The following is a 15,587-nucleotide window of genomic DNA, read 5'->3' as shown; positions in this document are numbered from 1 at the left end:
GTTGGCGTTTCAATAACTCCCTTTTTCTAGATCCCCAGTTCACTGAGCACTTTACTCTTTTTATGGATGAATTTTTCCAACATAATCTTCACCACATCTCAATTTCACTTTATAAGGGATGCTTTTAAGGCTGGAGCCAGAGGTTTCATTATCGATTTTGTCTCCCAGAAGAAAAAAAAAGCTTTCTCTCAGTCCTCACATATTCTCAAACAAATAAAAGAGCTTGAACATCTTTTTTTATCACCAATTCTTCTGATGCACTTTCCTCCCTCATTAAAGCAAAAATGGAATACAATAAACACACATGGGATGCTGCATGCAATAACCTCCTTAAATTCAACTCGAAAATGTATGGTGGGCGCAATAAGGCAGGTAAATCCCTTGGGAACTATCTCAAAATCAAAAAGCAAAAATCCCAAATCACTATTATTACTGATATCCATGGGGATCGTCATTTCACTGATGACAAGATTCTAGACTGCTTTGTCTAATATTAATCCTTTTTATATACTACGGAATCAACCCCTTCTTCTGCTCAAATTGGCTCTTTTTTTCAAACTAATCCCATATCCTCCAGTCACTTCTTTACCTGCACTCTTCTCTTTATTAAAAGAATACTCCTTAGTCTCAGGATATAAATTGAATATAGATAAATCTGAAGTATTGCCCCTCAATAAATTTTGCCTTCCTCACAGGTTCCACGGATCTGGTTTTGAATGGAATCCCAAAAGAATCAAGTGTTTAGGCATCCGATACACTAATAATATCAAAGAGACCATTACATTGAATCATACTGATATTCTTACAAAGCTCTCCTCACTCATAGATCAATGGTCTCATTTATTTTTATCTTGGTGGGGAAGATTAGCAACTATTAAAATGATGCTTCTCCCTATTGTTAACTTTTACCTTTCAATGCTTCCTATTTCTCTTCCCCTTCACTTTTTTACACTTATAAACCGCACTTTTATCAAAATCTTATGGAATAATCGCAAGGCTAGGATTTCTCTTTCTCGCCTCTAACAACCCAAGGATTTGGGTGGGGTTAACTTTCCTAATCTTACTCGATTTCACTCTGACTTTAAATTAAAACAAATATGGTTTTCTCAGCAGATCCCTCCTCTCTTTCTGTGACTGCTTGGAGTACATTAGAACCACCGCAACTCTCGCCTTTCTCTTTTCTTACAGCTACTCGTTTATCTCAACTCTCCAAGCATTTTCTCACACCCACTTTCAAGCATTCGAAAGCTCTTTTTTGTCTCAAGTGCAGTTTTATTCTATTACTCCGATTTGGTACAATACATACTTAAAGATTAACAAGAAAGCAAATTTTTGGAAAGAATGGATCGATAAAGGCATTATCCTTTATGACTCTCTTCTCAAAGATGATTCTTTGAGGGATTTCTCTGATATCTGTACATCCTTTCACCTGTCCAACACATACTCTTCCCAATTTCCCTTGCTTAAGAATGCCCTAACCACCTTTATATCGCAGCATAGTTCCCTACCAATTGTTGTCCCGCCAGATTCCACTTCACCGGATTTCACTACTCCTCTCAGAGCTTCTGCTATCTACAAATTACTTTCTTGCCCCACTACAGATAGGCTCAAATCTAAACTTGAGCTTACTTGGGAAAGGGATTTATTGCAGGAATTTTCCTTTCCAGTTTGGGACTCCATTTGGTCTAAAATACGTAATGTTTCTCGTTATGCCAGTACCACACAGCCTCCATATTTTCTTTTATAATCGGCTCTTTTTTACACCTTCTGATTTATTTATATTCAAAGCCTCAGACTCTAATAAATGTTGGTCCTGTTCATGTGCTGATAGTGATTTTTTCATGATTTTTCATTGTCCGTTGGTCAAATCCCTTTGGTCTCATATTTAGTTCAAGCTAAATGATATCTTATGTGTGAACTACCCCTTTGATATCGTTCATATTTTTCTGGGTGGCCCTTCTCCCATTTGGAATGTTCAATGTACTGTTCGAAAATTTATAGATTTGTATATAGCTATTTCTTTGCAAATAATTACAACAAATTGGAAAGATACCTCGAAGATTTCACATAATGCATGGTGGAATCTGTTGTGTCATCACCATAGACTTGATCGTGCTTTTGCTACTACTGTACCTCTTATGATCAAAAAAGACTTGTTATGGTTACCTTTAACTACTTTCCTTTCTAGACATGTCCCTTAAATTTCCCTTATAATCTCTGAGTTTGGTTGCCTTTTTTCTCTCTTCTCCCTTCTCCCTCTTTCTCCTTTTCCTTCTTTTCCCTCCCCTCCTTCTCTCATCACAAAATATCCTTAAAAAGCATTTTCCCTTGGTACAGGTTCTAATTTTCCCTTTTGGGATTTTCCTGTTCTACCAATATATTGTGTTATCCTTCGATCTATTTCAATGCTTCTTATATTGTAATGATGTTTTACATGGTTTATCATATCCAATAAAGCTTTCTAAACTAAAACAATACTAATGTTATTCTATCTCCCATGATCCTTTATCTCAAATACATTTTAATTAAATTATTTTTCAAACAACTGCAGTAATACTAACTCTTCCACAAAAAAATTATTTCCTTACACGTGGGCAAAGGTATGGTCAGTACTTAACTTGTAAAAAAAAAGAAGTGCCAAGGCCCTTGTCAGCAGGACAGTGCAGCCTGCACCACCCATCGCTCCCACTAGTGCGGCCAATGACAACACTATCACTACTAGCCATCACACTCATACAAGTGTGGCAATTCAGACTTTAAATATACAGTAAAATGACTAATACATGCCACCCAAGTGGCAGGTATTAGTGATTTGTAAGTATATTTAATTATTAAACAAATGCTGTTGTGATACTCCAAAAATAACACAAATAGTGCCACCATGTGGCAGGTAGTCATGAGTGCTGATGTTGACAATAAAGTGCCAGTGCCAAGCACCGGAAACGGTTGGCTCATATTAAGGGATGTATGATGTAACAACGCGATCATTTAGATTACGGTACATTTCATCGCTGTTTTTGCAAGGCATGTCGTTACAACAACTTGAACTGTAGGGCGCTGGACTTAGGAATAGTATGATTTACTATTCAAACTGCAGCCTACATACAGTATGTAAGGTGTTGGAATAGTAAATCACACTATTGCTTAGTCTAGAGCGCCCTCCAGTGCAAGTCGTAATAACAACTTGCGTTGTAAAAGCAGCAATCTAAATGTACTGCGGTGTTTTGACCGCATTGTTAAGGTCGTTACCCCAAATTAAGCAATGGTTACGGTGCCAATGCTGATAATAAAGTAAAGGTAGGGAAGTAAAAGTCGGATGAAGTAAATTGTGTGACTTAAAAGTCGGACCTGCTTGTTAATTGTTAACCAAGTTCTGCCTGCTACATGATTTCAGTTATATATTTTTTCCTTTGCAGTTATTAATGTTGTACTGCACCTTCATGTTTTAAAGGTCATACATTTTTTTGCTGGGAACATCTCTTGATTCTTATTTCATTACCGTTTCCATATTCACTTTGTTTGTCTGGGGAGCCATTCAGGGAGTTTCATGAGTCAAATGATTCACCATTTTCTAACTTTACCCAAAACATAGACATTATGGTCTTTACTGTTCTAGTGTTTTAAAGCACTGAATATGGTTTTAGCTTTCTTGTCTACCACCTGGCGCCCCAAGACTACCTCTTGGTGGTTGGTAGCACATTACAAACCCCAACATAGATAAGTAAATACATGGGAAAATAAATACATTAAAAAATATAGTCACAGGGGAAGATCAGATTAGAAGGTGGCTTTTGCGGTAGCTTGGCCAATATAGAACTGCTATTGCCAGATTTTCACCTCAGACTTGGAAACACTTCTCACATTATTATCAGTCCACAAAGTTTAGAAATATGGCAAATAGTTCTTCCTACTTCACCACCCAGCTCTTTCAGTTATGATCACCTTCCGATAGTCAGTTCTCAACAGAATGTCTGTATTTGCTTTTAAGAAGGGATTTGAAAAGGTTGTATGGCTAATTTCAGAGCCCCTTTGTCACAGTTCATTCACTCTGGCACAATAACATTATCTTAAATTTGTAGTCATTTATTTTCGGTTGTTCTAACTCTACTCTTTTATGGCATTTAAAGAATTAGAGAGGTTGTGGTATTCATCTAAGCAGAGCAGTCATCCTGATGCAAATGAATACCTTATACCTTATCTGCATTAGAATATACTTGTTCAATAGACTTTTCATTAAAGGCTAAAAAAGAATATCTTGAGTTGTTATTTAAATACTTCAAGAAGACCATTTGTCTACAATTTGAAAATGGAGCAGTAATTCTCATAATTCTAACTTATGTCTATCTAGTAGAAGTTTTTTTTTAAATTAGATATCTGGTGCAATCAAAAATTCATATAAAACATATATATTCCATTTAACCAACACTGCATTTTACATACAAGAAAATTGCAAATAAATACCAGTAAATTCATCAATATATATCAGTACAGACAGGGTCTCATTATCAAAGGATAATTAAAAGGCATTAAAGAATCTTAAAGACCAGACACTACATACAATGCAGCCACTGTAGACCACGCAATATCACACCACACCAGTTAGATTTTAATGTGCAATCTAGCATCCCTCCAGCATTTACGCGGGGGCCCAGATGTTCTGCCCCACCTCCCTCATTCTTCTGCCCCTTCGATAGTATAGAGAGGATTCGATATTATGGATCCCTAACAATCTTGACAACAACATCTGAAACGAGGGCACCGTAGAGTCCTTCCAGCCAGCAGCCAGTAATATTTTTAAAACTGCAACACAGATAAATACAAAAGCTTCCTCCTCCTTTTTCAACCTCAAATTGGAATCTGTTCCCAATATCATCAGGACAGGGGAGAGAACGATTTTAACACCTAGCAGCCCCTCCCAATATTTTTCAATCTCTGTGCCGATCTTATTCAATATACTGAAATCATAAAACATATGCACCAAATTTGCCGGCCCCTGGAAACACTTTTGACATTTATCGGCATCCCTTTTCCCCCACTCAAAAAGCTTGGCTGGGGTAAAATACAAATTATGTAATGTTTTATAATGTTGTGCTCTGAGATTCGAGGAGCGAAATAAATTGCCTGCCAGCTGCCACGCTTTATCCAAATCCACATCTGGATCGCTAGTTTCATCACCCAAGAGGCCTCAACCTTATCCATATCATCTTGAATTTTGGAGATCAAAGCCCTATAAATCATACTAATCTTAGTGCCCCCAACCAAAACATACTCAAACATATTAATTTTACCTCCTGGGATAATACGGGGTCTAATAGTTGCTAGTGTTTGAGAAATTTCTATAAACTTAAAGCCTTGATTCAGCACAATTCCAAATTTCTGCTGCACATCTTCGAAGCTCAGCGGGGTAGTCCCTTCCCAAAGATCCCCTATTCTTCTAATTCTTTGAGACCCCCAAAATATCCACCATCTGTCGGTACTCAAATATGGAAAAAGATTTGAGTTCCAGAGTGGTGTATAATACTTATACTTCGGAATTCCCAATGATTTCTGCACCACTTTCCAAACCCTCCACACACCATCCAGTACCTTATATTTTTTTTATTATAATATCGTCTATCCGTTTTGCACAATAAGAGCCCCACGGCTTCCTTCCCTAGTAACAGTTCAACGATCGATGGGGATAAACATTTGCAAGTATGCTGTCTGACATATTCGTGGCACTGTCCAGAAGGATCGCCATCTGACTGAAGAGACATGCCACCAAAATAAAATCGAATATTTGGAACTGCTAGTCCTCCTCTCTCTTGCGGTAAAGACAACAATTTCAGAGATCTTCTTATTTTGCCATGCTGCCATATACAGTTTATAAACACTGATTCAATAGATCTTAACACATTTTCCCCCAACATAAGCGGGATCGCGCAAAAAAGATATAATACTTTTGGAAGCATGGTCATTTTTAACAAGTTGGCTCTCCCTATTATAGACAAGTGTATGGAGTCTGTCCTTTTTAACTCCGTTGGCATTGAGTTGAACAGCGGCCCAAAAATGTCTTTAATTATAGACTCCATTACAGGGCTAATCCTGACCCCAAGGTAAATTGCTGAGTTAGTATATCCACCGTCCCGTTTTATAATTTTATTTGAGCAGATTATCTGAGTCTTATAATCATTAAGGAGATACCCTGAGAATTGACCAAACTCCACCATAATTTCTATTAGGGCAGATGTGTATTTCATCTGACCCGCCACCCATTAGCTGAATTCTGCCAATGGGATCAGCATACATGCCCCTAATAGCCTTTATTATTTTAGGGCCAAAGCCCCTCTGTACCAATATCCCCAATAAATACTTCCATGTGACGCGATCAAAGGCTTTTTCAGCATCCAGAAGGATCATGGCGATCCGGCCCCCCGGGAGTGCTTGCACATCAAACAACGTGATGGCTCGCCTTATATGGTCCGTTGTTCCTCGATCCGGGATAAACCCATGCTGTCACGGAGAAACCAAACCACCAATGACCCTTCCCAGCCTGTTAGCCAAAACATTTGCGTAGATTTTAGTGTTCGCATTTATGAGGGATAGACAATTATATTTGTCTCTTTCCAGGAAGCTGGAACTTCACCTGAGCAAATTATGCCACTAAATAAATCCAGCAATAAGGGGGCTATCACTGCCTGTTGACATTTATATACCTCCAGTGAAATATTATCAGGCCCTGTGGCCTTGCCTGCCGCTAAATCCTGCAGAGCATCCACCACTTCATTCAATTCCAAATCGTTATCTAATACTACTTTTTCCTGGCCAGCCAGAGTATGACCAAAATCTTCATATGCTAAGTTGGCAAACTCTGCCCTGGCCTCTTCTTGATATAACTTTTGATAGAAGTTCTTGAAAACCTTTCTAATATCTTCTGGCTCAGTATACTCCTGGTTGCCCTCCTGAATTTTCCCTATCGTTATTCTGCTAAAACCCTGTCTAATCCTTAATGCTAGGAGCTTACCTGCCTGCTCTCCCGTCTTATACATCCTAGCCCTATGTATTTGATAATCGTCAGCATTTCTCTGAGCAACAAACTTCTGTACTTCCGCCTTACGAGACATAATCTTACACAGGCTAACACTAGCCTCTTTCCCACCTGTGATGTCCCTCATATGTTGCTCCTCTGCCTGTACTAATTGAGCCATCAGTTTCTCATGTTCCTCTCAAGCCTCTTTCCTCCGGATAGCAGAGAAGCTGATTGTCTCCCCTCTTAATGCCGCCTTAAAAGAGTCCCACACACAATTTCGGGAGGCACTATACCTATTTATGTCAAAGTAGCTTTGTGCTCAGCTCTTAAGGTGTTCTACAAATTTAGGATCAACTAGCAGTCTCCTCTCAAAAGTCCATCTATAATGGGGATTAATAACCTTATCACTTTCAAAGGCTAGGCTCAATGGACTGTGGTTGGAAATTGCCTTTGGCAATTTAGTGATTCCTACTCTTCCCGCCTTTGAAGGTGATATAAGAATATAATCCAATTTGGTATATTTCTTATAGGGGCAAGAAAAGTAGGTAAAACCCAGATTAAATGGTTCCTTATACCCCCACACATCCAACAAGCTGTGTGAACCGATTAAAGCAGATAAGGCTCTAAAGATCTTGGGTTTCCGGCCAGTGTAACTTGCATTATTATTACCAGTTGTACGATCAGCAGATAGATTAAAATCCCTGCAAACTATGAGGGGACATGGCCAGTTCAATAACTCTACCTCTAATTTATCAAATATATTAGGTTCGTCCTGGTTGGAGCCATACATTGTACACAATGTTATCCCTATCTTCAGTTCCACAATCGCCCACCTGCCCAAAGTATCTGCCAGAGAGCGCTTACAGCCACCCAAGCTAGTTTTGGCCAAAATTGACAGCCCTCTAACAGTGGATGTCTGCGTAGAACACCCCAGTAATTCAAAGCCCTTAATATTTAACAAATGTTTCTTAGACCAGGGCAGATGAGTTTCTGTATATATATCACATTCAAGTGATTTGAACTCACAAAATGCCCTCATTTTTGCCTTTTATTCCAGTCATTCAACCCCCTATATTTAGTGAACATATCTTAAGTTTCCTCATCATTCGTTTGACCTAGAACTCCTGACCAATCCCTGAGTAAAGACCACATAATTATAAACAATACGGTAATCAAACCAAAAAACAACAATGCACCAGATACAATTTATTTTTTCCCCCCTTTTATCCCCTACCCGTGAGGTCCCTACCACAACCCCCCTCTCTCCTACCACCCTCCCCCCCTTTGTAACCCCTCTCCCCCACCCACCCTCAGCTTAGATCTACCTACCCCCATCAGGGCACTCAGACCTTGGTCTGTGCATGTGATGTGCGCAGCCCTAGAAAGCAGTGGATCCTATAAACACAAACAAATCTCAATTACAAAAAAACTCTAAAACCTAGAAGAAAGAAACAAATTCCCAAAGAAAATCAATCTTCTAAAAAGTGAAGGAAAAAAAAACTTCCTTCCCCCACTTCCTAACCCAAGGCGCCCCCCGCTTTCCTTCAAAACAACCAATGATCAGTAACGCCACCCCACTTCACCTCCACCCCCCCAACAATATCCTGAATCAACCAGATTATTTATCCAGGGTGTCCAAATACTCCTTTGCCTTTATCTCTGAAGAGAAATGACGTATGGTTCCCTGGTTAATGATTTTTAGTTGCGCCGGATTGACCAGATACTCCTGGATGTTTTTGTCCTGAAAAGGATTCAGCATCTGCCTTAGCCTCCAGCGCCTTTCGACCGTTATATGGCAGAAGTTGGGTCTTACAAAAAATGAGACCCCTGCTTGATCTTCTGGCATCTGGCCTAGCTTTATCCGAGATAGCCTGCCACAGGAGGAAGTTTCCAAAGAAAACCAATATAGCCCGTGGTCTGTCACCCTCCTTCACCGGTGCTCGCAGTTTGAAGGGAATACGATGCACTCTTTGGATCTCAGAAGCCCAGTTCCACTCTGAGAATTCCGGGAAAGCTGCCGATAAAAGGCTAACTATGCAGCTCCTAGTGTCGGACCCTCCTGAACCCCCAGAACTCTTAGATTATTTCTTCTTTGTCTATTTTCAGACTCGTCTAACTTCCATTGTATATCCTTGATCTGGGCATCATGGGCCTCCACCAAAGTTACAGCATTGGCCGCGTTGGCTTCTGTAGCCATCACTTTTTCTTCCAAATGTTCTCCCATATTGGAAAATGCTTTAGATAGCTTCCTTACTACCCCCTGCATTTTCCTCATCCCTGCTGTTGTTTTCCGACTATCTTGATGAGTTTCTTCTCTGTGAGCAAGGATAGCCTGATGAATAATCTCTAGCGTAGGGGGGGAATCCTCCATTAGTACCGGAGTTGTTTTTGCAGATGTCCTTGAGAGTGAAATAGCAGATGAGTAATCCCATGAAAGATCTTTTCTTCCTCTATTTTTCTTTCCATTTTGCCCTGAAGACGTTTTGGTTGTTAAGAGATGGTCCTCCTCACTTTCCTCTGGGTCTGATTCCAGACTGCTCGCCCCGGCGAGGTGCTCAATATGTCATCCGACCACTCTGCCCCCTCTGACACAGAGAAGAAGCAGTCACTAGGCTCCTTCTCAACTTCCAGCCTATTTTTATCTCCCGTAGAATTATTATTCTCTGATACAACAGTTGTATATTGCCTGCCAGTCTGGTTCACAGCATCTTGAACTTCCGGGGGTCTAGTAGAGCCAAGCACTTGCTTGTTACCTGTCCCATCTCCCTTGCTCTCATTGCTATCTTTGTTGCCAGAGTCCTCAGCAGGGATAGCCATGGGTACATTATTCAGATCGGAATCAATTGCAGCACTTGGTTCCTGCAATGCCACACACCCCTTATTACCCCCCGTGGTAGAAATAAATCCCATGCCCATTGGGCTTACTTCATCCTGAGCCACTTGAGCCACTTGAAACATTGTTCCAGAGCCTACCGCACTCACCTCCTTATCTCCAGTTCCAGTACCGGCTATCAGGAGTACAGATTTCAGGCCTCCCTTTCCAGTGAAAAGCTTGGCAGGTCCTAGAAGGAAGCCACAGTTGTCTTGGAGACAATTGGTGGCTCGCTACATGATAAAGGCCATTTAGTTCACGGCTGCTGTTCTTTGTAGAATTCCAACATGGCGGCCGCCGCTATCTGGTAGTTAGCGCTCTAGTTTCTCCCGGTACTACAGGTGACAGTAATGTTAGTGCGCAGGCGTATTTGCTCTGCGCACTTCAACTGTCATTTTGCAGTGAGCAGCAGCTTGTTTCTTAGCTCTGGAAAGTTTCAGTCAGAGAATCTCCACGAGGGTTTATTACCGCTCGTTTTCATTTCCAGATAGTGTTTTCTACACGGAGTACAAAGAATCACTATTTGCTCTGCCGTCGAGGGATGACAGGTATCGCGGCGTTTGTGAAGTGAGAGACATTGGTTTCTGCATCTCTCCTCCCGGTTGCTGCTTTCATTACTTTACTTACCACAGTGGAATTTGAGGAATGTTTTTTTGTAAATGCTGAACTAAGTCAAATCCACAGAACTTACGTGAGTTGGAGCAGGAAGTTTTGTTCGTTCATGGAAAAGCATATTGAGTCAGCAGACTAGAATTATTATGCAAGAAATCCATTTAATTTAATGAGAGAAAGACTTTTGTGACACGAGTTTGCCAGAGACCCTGAGACTGATTTTGAGGATTAACCAAGAGTTATAATATGCAAAAGACCTTCAAGTAGGTGGAAATATATAGATATATTTATGCTTACCATCTTACCTGTGAAGCAAATCATTGGATATTGAACAGCTCCGATACTTACAAGAAAGACAGTTGAATATTGATCATATATCGTCTACAGAAGAAACTATTAAATAAGAGAGAGGCAATTGTCACTGTAAGCACAGGTAAAGGTTATGAAAGCACTATAGTAGACAAATTGAGTTTTCTCCAGTGAGTTAGGCATTTGGTTTGAACTTGTAAACTTGTGCTTTGTAATTACAGGTGTAGGCAATCCATATCAGGGATTCCAGCAGAACAAGACTACGCAGTGGCAGTCTCTCTTTCTCCACACTTCCCTTTTCCCCCTTTTTACTGGTAGTCAAATCACACTTTGGCTGCAGTGGAATTGGGGAGTTGGGAAAAGCTCTTCTGATCCTGTGGAAGCCTGGTTCTGAATTCTTGGCACTCGACAGATTGAAGTGCCCGACTGAATCTTCAACCTGGTCAGAATGGCTGAAGGAATAGATGTTAAGGGGTTAGCATTGGTACTTGAAGGGATACAAATACAGTTAAGTGACACAATGGATGAGGTGAGGAAATCCAGTTAGGAGGCGGGAGTCCTTCGCAGAAGATTTGATGAGTTTGTGGCAGGCTCTAGTTCTTTACCTAGGGAAGCTAGCTATCAGCCTTTCTACCTCTCTCCATCCACCACAGAGTTATCCACACAGGTAATACACGCTTTCTCACCCACCATTCCATTGGCAGCCCAAGAGAGATTCACAGGAGATCCCCATAAGGCTCAAATATTTCTTACACAGTGTTCTTTGCATTTTCTATGCAAACCCAATATTTTAAAAAGAGGACCAGCTGAGCGTGGCTTTCGTACTGTCCTACCAGAGCGGAGATGCAGCTGCTTGGTACATGCCTTTGGTGTCTTCCACTGATCGAGTGTTATACAACTTTGAAGAATTTAAAACTGAGTTTTTACGCATTTTCGATCGAAGAACAATATCACAGCCTACTGATAACAAACTTTTGGATTTGAAACAAGGTAATTGGGATTTGGTGGCTTATCTAGCTCAATACAACAAATTGATTGTAGAAACTAGGTGGCCAGAAGAGAAAAGAGCTGCGCTTTTTTACAGAGGCCTAAAGGATGAGCTCAAGGATGGTCTAGCACAGATACAAAAAAGACCCACAGATGTTTCTAAATTAATTGATTTGGTCCTGCAGATTGATCAGCGTCAGTCAGAGGAAAGAAATGAAAGACGGAAAGACTCTAGACCCTTCCCACCTCGATTTGATAGAGCAAAATCTGAAGTAGTCAAGAGTAATGACTCGGGGTCTACCGAAGAACCTATGCAAATAGGCGCAGTTAGAGGTCCATTAACCCAGGAAGAGTGTGAGAAGAGAAGGAGTGGGAAATTATGTATGTATTGTGGGAATGCAGGACACTTTGTTGAGGAATGTCCAAAGAGACCCAAGACCAACAACTGGGTAAAAGACAGGCCCCATCAGTAGAAGGAGTTGCTCTGGTGGGTGCTGCGGAAGAGACAACTCCGCATGCATGTCTCTGTCATGATAGATTCAGGAGCCACTGGAAATCCGGTTCATGAAGAAGGATAGACCAGAGCCAGTTTGTGCCGTAGATGGTACCAACCTCACATCTGGACCAATTGCCTTCGATACTGAAGAAATCATTTTGATGGGTCTTGGTCTTCATAGATCAATTTTGAAGTTTTGCTTAATCGATGCTCCTCAATTTCAGTTTATCTTGGGTCTGCCTTGGCTCACCGAGCATAATCCAAGAATTGATTGGGCCAGGAGAACGATAGAGTTAAATTCAGATTATTGTTTGGAACACTGTTTTCATTCAGATTCTTTAGAACGTCAGCCTTCTCCCTCCAGTCATTTGGCAGAACAACTGCAAATGATTTGTGCTGTAAATGTACCGGACAGTCCAGAAGAATATCTAGATTCATCGCCAGTTTTTGATGAACAAGAATCCAAAAAATTACCTCCTCATCGAGAGTACGATTGTAGGATTGAACTTGAACCTGGGGCTTCGTTGCCTTGTAGTAGAATCTACGCATTGTCAGAAGCCGAAAATCCTCATTTGAAAGAGTATTTGAAACAGTATTTGGACAACGGATTCATCCGTCCTTTGCAGTCGCCTGTTTCCTCTCCTTTGTTCTTCATTCTGAAGAAAGATGGGAAATTGAGGACTTGTATTGACTATCGCGCCCTCAATCAAGTTACTAGAAAGAATCGTTACCCTTTGCCCCTGATTTCTGAATTATTAGATCAAGTCAAGGAAGCCCGCATCTATACTAAATTGGATTTGCGAGGGGCTTACCATTTGGTCCGAATGGCAGATGGGGACGAATTGAAGACCGCATTTCGCACAAGATTTGGCTTGTTTAATCATCAAGTCATGCCTTTTGGATTGTGCAATGAACCGGCTGCTTTTCAGCATTTTGTGAACGGCATCTTGCGTGAATTCTTAGATCGGTTTGTTGTCATTTATATTGAGGACATCCTAAATTTTTCCGCTAACATACAAGAGCATGTGGTTCATGTGCGAACCATTTTGAAAAGATTATTGGAAAATCAACTCTATGTCAAATTGGAAAAGTGTCTTTTTCATGCCAGTCGAGTGACATTTTTGGGTTTCAATCTATCTGCGGAGGGAGTCGCGATGGAGGAATCCAAGGTGAAAGCTGTAAAAGATTGGCCATCTCCGCAAAATGTTAAAGAAAACCAGAGATTTTGGGGATTTGCCAATTTTTACCGGTGCTTTATCTGTAATTTTTCAGAACAAGTTAGCCCTATGACTAGCTTATTGAAGAAAAATAAAAAAATTGTGTGGAGTTTGGAAGCTGAGAAGGCATTTCAACAGCTTAAAGAAACCATCTTACCTGCGAAGCAAATCATTGCATATTGAACAGCTCCGATACTTACAAGAAAGACAGTTAAATATTGATCATATATCGACTACAGAACAAACTATTAAATAAGAGAGAGGCAATTGTCACTGTAAGCACAGGTAAAGGTTATGAAAGGACTATAGTAGACAAAATTAGTTTTCTCCAGTGAGTTAGGCATTTGGTGTGAACTTGTAAACTTGTGCTTTGTAATTACAGGTGTAGGCAATCCATATCAGGGATTCCAGCAGAACAAGACACCACGGTGGCAGTCTCTCTTTGTCCCCACTTCCCCTTTCCCCCTTTTTACTGGTAGTCAAATCACACTTTGGCTGCAGTGGAATTGGGGAGTTGGGAAAAGCTCTTCTGATCCTGTGGAAGCCTGGTTCTGAATTCTCGGCGCTCGACACCGGCATTATTTACACTATTTTCCGCGACTTCACTCCCAGAGTCTGTAATCTCATTAGCAGCCGACTCCCTCGCTCGCTGCATCAGCTCCAACACAGAGGGACCCGCCGTCCTGTTCTTCGCGGCTCCTACAGCCGAAGCTCCACCTTTTCCTCTCCTTGGCCGGTCGGGCAGCCGTAGTTGTTTCGAGCGTCCGGGGAGCTTTCAACTGGGACAGGTTTTCCCGCACGTGCGGATACAGCCTAGCCCTGCCTTGGAGTGAGCACCGCTTGTCGCAACCTTCGGAGCCATACCGCAATCTTCACCCACGAGTTGGTACACCAGACGCCGCAGGTAATTCTCTACACACCGTCTAGGGAGGGAACCGTTCCGAGATGTTGAGGCCGGCAGCTCTTACGAGAGAGCAGCATTTGATCCAGGGGGGGGGGCAGCATAAACAGAACCTAGCGAGGTGGAGTCCTCTTCTGCTCGAGTCACATAGATGCAGTTGGACCGCTGCCTGCTAGTGCCGCTAACGACCTCCTAAGCGGCCACCATCTTTGCCCTCAGCCACATCTCGCAAAGAGCCACTTCTCAAGGGCTTCCTATCTACTAGAAGTTAATGATGTTATCGATGCTAAATCATGTGTGCAGGCTAGCTTTGCCAGAGTATTGAATCTATAGAGGAATCTTTGTATGGGCGTTACAACTATCCAACATGGATCACAGAATATATACCTGATAGACAGCCCTTAACATATGATCGAGATCTTTCAGGGCCCCTTTAACTTGATAATACTGCTTCATGCCTGCAAAGTAGAAAGCACAGTGCCTGGCTAGATCTGGGCACACTACACATGCACGTCATAAGGATCTTGCTTAGTAGTACGGAAATAATGTGCTGGGTGATGATGTACAGAACAACTGTACCTACAAACCCATTTCCTATCCCCTCCTAGGTCCTAGGTTCAGGATCCAAGGGTGGAGGTGACAGAGGGAGGGAGTAATGACCTCTTCCAGTTCCCTCCTTTTCAGCCCCAACTGCTGATCCCCAGGATTATTGTTTTGAGGAGGAAAGACTGGAGGGATTGTAATGGAATGGCTGGGAGGCAGGGGGTGAAAGAGAAAGTCTTGGAAAATGAGAAATAATTCCAAAGAGAGAATGAGCAAAACAGAGAGACAAGAGTTGTGTAAGTGAAGATGGATACCGGAGGGATGGGATATCAGAGACAAAGTCACAGGAGTCAAAGGGGAGAGCGATATCAGAGGAACAGGGGTCAAAAACAACAGAGAGGAAGATGAGGGGGCAAGGAGAAGAAGAAGTATGATGAGGGGCAAAGACCACAGGGAGATAAGAGGCATGGAGACTGGCTTATCAGAGGCTTAGTGGAAAAGGTGATCAAAGGTAGGAAGGAGTGAAATACAATGTGCAATGTGAAATAGGGATATTAGCAGCACACAAGAAATGAAGACTCAACTTACAGCATGAACAAAGCTGCAGAGATGGTGGAGAACAAAGCACTTTATGTAAGGGT

Source organism: Lissotriton vulgaris, chromosome 7 (genome assembly GCF_964263255.1).
Source record: "Lissotriton vulgaris chromosome 7, aLisVul1.2, whole genome shotgun sequence".
Lineage (NCBI taxonomy): Eukaryota > Metazoa > Chordata > Amphibia > Caudata > Salamandridae > Lissotriton > Lissotriton vulgaris.
Note: the sequence above shows the minus strand (reverse complement) of the source record.